The following is a 5,099-nucleotide window of genomic DNA, read 5'->3' on the forward strand; positions in this document are numbered from 1 at the left end:
TTCAAATGTGAATTGCTACTATATAGAATTACAGTTGAATTTAATATTGATTGTTGATCGTACAAATTTGCTAAACTCAGTTACTAGTTCTAGTATGTATTTTGTAGATTTCATAGGACTTTCTATATAGAAATTATGTCATCTTTGGTTAAAGATAATGTTACTTGTTCCTTTACAATATGTATGCGTTTTATTTCACTTTCTTGCCTTATTGTAATACCAACAATCTTTAGAACAATATAGGATAAAAAGTAGAATGAGAAGACATCCTTTCTGTCTGCACTGGGGAAAAAAAAGGAGTTTATGTTGCTGTTTGATAGATAGTTCTATTAATTATTTGGAAATATTGGAATTGTATCTTTCAAGGAAATGGTCCATTTCATCTAGGTTATGAAATTTGTGAACATAGAGATGTTATAGTATTATTTTATTACCCCTTTAATGGCCATGCAATCTTTAGTAATGTTCTCTTTTTCATTTCTGGTATTAGTAATTTGTGTCCTCTCTCTTTTATTCTTATCTTGGGTTATCAATTTTACTGATTTTTTTCAAAACTCTAGCTTTTGCTTACATTGATTTTCTCAATTTTTTTTTCAATGCTATTGATTTCTGTTCTAATTTTTCATTTTTTCCCTACAAACTTTGAATTAAGTTTGGTCTTCTTTCTCTAGTTGCCTAAGATAAAAACATAGATTATTGATTTTAGATCTTTCTTTTTTTCTAATATATGCACTCAATTCTACAAATTTCCCTTTAAGCACTACTTTCACTGAATCTTACCAATTTCGATAAGTTGTATTTTTATTTTCATCTAGTTGAATATATATATATAGATAGATAGATAGATAGATAGATAGATAGATAGATCTATCTATCTATCTATCTATCTATCTATCTATCTATCTATCTATCTATCTATCTATATATATATATAAATTTCTTTTGACATTTCTTCGTATATCCATGTATTTTTCAATCTCCACACATTTTGATGCTGTTGGATGGTCTATAGGTGTCAGTTATATTGATGGATGACCTTGTTAACTATGTGCTTACTAATTTTCTGCCTGCTGGATAGGTCCATCTCTGAGAGAAGGGTGTTGAAGTTTCCATCCATGATAGTGATTTCATCTATTACTTTTTGCAATTCTGTTAGATTTTTTGTTTGTTTGTTTGTTTTAGTTTTTTCTGGGTTTTTTGTTTATTTTGCTTCATGTAGTTTGACACAGTTGTTAGAGGCATACATGCTAAGAATCCTGTTGTCTTGCAGTACTGACTCCTTTGTCATTATGTAATGCCCTTCTTTATCCCTGATAGTTGTCCTTACTTTGAATTCTGCTTACCTGAAATTATTACTTGTTTTCTTTTAATTAGTGTTAGCATGGTATATTTTTCTCTATCCATGTACCTTTAATCTATATGTGTATTTATATGTAAAGTGGGTTTCTTGTAGGCAATATGTAGTTGAGTCTTGTCTCTTGATCCATTCTGAAAATCTCTGTCTTTTAATTGGTGCATTTAGACCATTTACATTCAAAGTGATTATTTTTATAATTGGATAATATCTACCTTGTTAGTTACTGTTTTCTATGTTTCTATTTGTTGCATTTGTTCTTTGTTCTTATTTTTTTATACTCTTTGTGCCTTCTGTGGTTTTAATTGAGCATCCTATATTATTCATTTTTTTTCTCTTCTTATACTTGTTTTTTGTGTGTTTTTTTTGTTTTGTTTTTTTCTTTTCTAAGTAGTTTCCCTAGAGTTTGCAATATACATTTGCATCTAATCCAAGTTCACTTTCAAATAACACTATACACTGCACAGGTAGTGTATCTTATAATAACAATTCCTCCTAATTTCTCCTTTCTGTCCCTTGTATAATCATTGTCATTCATTTCACACATATAAGCAAACATAGCATATATATGTAGATATGTGTATATATCTACATATGTATACACAGACAGATATGTGTATATATACATAATCATACATAATTTAATGTATTTGTAGGTATTTTTATTTTGAACAAACTTTTTCATTGGATAAATTAAGAATAAGAAAAATAAATTGTTATTTTACCTTCACTTTTTATTTCTTTGGTGCTGTTTCTTACTTTATGTAAATTCAAGTGTCTGACCTATATTATTTTCCTTTTCTCTAAGGAAGTTTTAACATTTCTTGCAAGACATGTCTACTGGCAACAATTTACCTTAATATTTGTTTTTCTGAGAAAGTTTTCATTTGTTCTTTACCTTTGAAGGATAATTTTCAGAGTATAAAATTCTAAATTGATAGTATTTTCTCTCAATACTTTAAATACTTCACTTTATTCTGCTCTTGCTCACATGGTTTCAAAAGAGAAGTGGGATGAAATGTTTACCTTAGTTTCTCTATAGATAATGTGTATTTTCTTTTGGCCTTTTCTGAGGATTTGTTTTTTACCTTTGATTTTCTGCAGTTTGAAAAATATATGCCTAGATGTAGGTTTTTTGTTTTGTTTTGTTTTGTTTCATTTATTTTGCTTTTTGTTCTCCTAGCTTCCTGGATCTGTTTTTCTTTCTTTCTTTCTTTCTTTCTTTCTTTCTTTCTTTCTTTCTTTCTTTCTTTCTTTCTTTCTTTCTTTCTTTCTTTCTTTTTCTTTCTTTCTTTCTTTCTTTCTTTCTTTCTTTCTTTCTTTCTTTCTTTCTTTCTTTCTTTCTTTCTTTCTTGTTTTTCTTTCTTTCTCTCTCTCTCTCTCTCTCTCTCTCTCTCTCTCTCTCTCTCTCTCTCTCTCTTCTCTCTCTCTCTTTCTTTCTTTCCATCATTTCAAATATTTCTTCTGTTCCTGTCTGTGCTTCTTTTTATTCTGATACTCCCATTATACAAATGTTACACCTTTTGTAGTATTCCTGAAGTCCTTGGATACTCTGTTCTGTTTTTCTCAGTCTCTGTTCTCTTGCTTTTCAGTTTGCAAGGATTCTATTGATATATTCTCTAGTTTAGAAATTCTTTCTTCAGCTATGTCCTGTCTACTAATAAGCCCATCAAAGGCATTCTTTATTTTTCTTACAGTATATTTTTATCTCCAGCATTTCTTTTTGTTCTTTCTTAGGATTTCCATCTCTCTGCTTATATTGCCTACCTGTTTTTGTATGCTGCCTATTCTATTATTCATTATAATCCTTACATATTAATCATAATTATTTTAAGTTCCTGGTCTGATAATTCCAACATTCCTGACATGTCTGGTTCTCATGCTTGGTCTGTCTCTTCACATTGTGATTTTTGTCTTCTACATTTGTAATTTTTTCTTGATAGTGAAAAATGGTTAAAAGGGAATGCTGTAAATATGTCTTTAGTAATGTTTTGGTGAGGTGTGGGGGCAGTGGAAGCATTCTCTAGTCCTATGGTAGGTCTCAGTCTTTTATTGATCTTCTGTCTCTGGAGTGTGATTTTACAAGTGTGTCTCACTTTTTTTTTTCTACCCCCTTATATGGGTCAGGATCACTAGAGTAGATTGGACTTGGGTATAGGCGTATCTGGGAGATACTGCAGGTTTTGTTCTAGATCACTACAATAAAGCAAGTGTTGCAATAAGGGAAGTTGTAATTTTTTTTGCTGGTGGAGGGTCTTGCCATCAGTTGGTAGAAAACCAAATCTGTGAAGTGCATTAAAATGAAGCACAATAAAACAAATTTGCCTGTGTTTATTTCCATTTCTCCAGGTGAGTTCCTTTCTTATAATATCCCAGGAGGTCAGGCTTTGGTTAATTAGTTACACCTAAAGGCGAGCCTTGTTAAGAAGAACAGAGTTCTCCAGAGTATTTAAAAATGGCTCCTTTCTTTTCCCTGAAGGAAGCAACCTGGAAGGGGTTTCCCTTCTGTATTTACCATGGGAACCTGGGGGAGCTTCAGAGGGTGTCTCACGGTGTTGTTGACTGGTCCCCCTGGAGTTTTGAATTCTCAGACTTGTTCACACTGAGGCTCCAGCAATTTGTCAATTACAGTTCAGATTTTCAGACCCTGGCACTGGTTGCTGAGGTGTTGCGACCTGCACCACACAAGCCGTGGGAAGATGAAGGAGGCGGCAAGGTTTAAACTATAATAAAGAGATAGAGACTCAAATACAGTTAAATCACAGAGGACCAAGGGACTCGCAGCCTCAAGAGACTGGAGCCCCGAATTGGATCACTGACAATATTTATTGATTAGAAACAACGAACATCACATGATTACAGGCAGGGTCTGTGAAACTCTTACACCATTTCAAAAAAATGATTTCAATACGCAATTATTTGTCCCAAAGCAGCCAAAGCATATCGTCCCATGATGACTAAGGTGCGGTATGCACCACCCTGAGGGAGAGAGTCTCTTGCAGTGAAACTGTTCCATGAGCTGAGCAGAAAGAGCTTGATCTCATCACTCTAATGGGCCTCTCTCACAATAAGGTGAGAGGGAGTAGCAGAGGCAAGCAGCAGCTTCCCACAAGAACAAGAGGAAGGAGGGGAAAGTCTCCTTCCTATTATTTCTTATAACAGCTCATTGGGGTCTCAACGGGGTCCCATCTGGCTTGAGTTGTCCCTCTTGTGAGGAATTTTACTCGTCGTTGACCGTAGACCCTTCTCTTGAAGACCAGATGGAGAGACTCAGGATATTATAAACTCAATCCCAGAGAGGCACAGTCCCACAGATTCTTCTTTCCTTAAGGAAAGGTTGGGGGGGACAGACGGCTAGGCTGCTGTATGACCACATTGAGGCAGTTTCCACTTGTGCGTCTCTGTTCAGGTAAGTCATGATTCCCTGTATATCTCTTTTCTTGGGGACAGTGGTTTGTCCTGTTCTCCTCTGTCTCACAAATCCAAAAAAGTTGTTGATTTTTTTTTTTCTCTGTTCAGCTTTTTACTTGTTAGGAAAAGTGGCAACTTCCAAGCTCCTTACATGCAGAACTAGAAACCTGAAGTCCCAATATTTGATTTTGATGCTATTGAAATGACATTATTTTTAAAATCTTTATTTTATATTTTTTGTTGTTGTTGATATGCAGATAAATCAGTGTGCATAGTTTCATTTTCCTGGAGACCTCAAAAATGTACTTATTAATTCTAATAGTATATCTGCATG

The sequence above is a fragment of the Rhinolophus ferrumequinum genome, chromosome 4 (genome assembly GCF_004115265.2).
Source record: "Rhinolophus ferrumequinum isolate MPI-CBG mRhiFer1 chromosome 4, mRhiFer1_v1.p, whole genome shotgun sequence".
Classification (NCBI taxonomy): Eukaryota; Metazoa; Chordata; class Mammalia; order Chiroptera; family Rhinolophidae; genus Rhinolophus; species Rhinolophus ferrumequinum.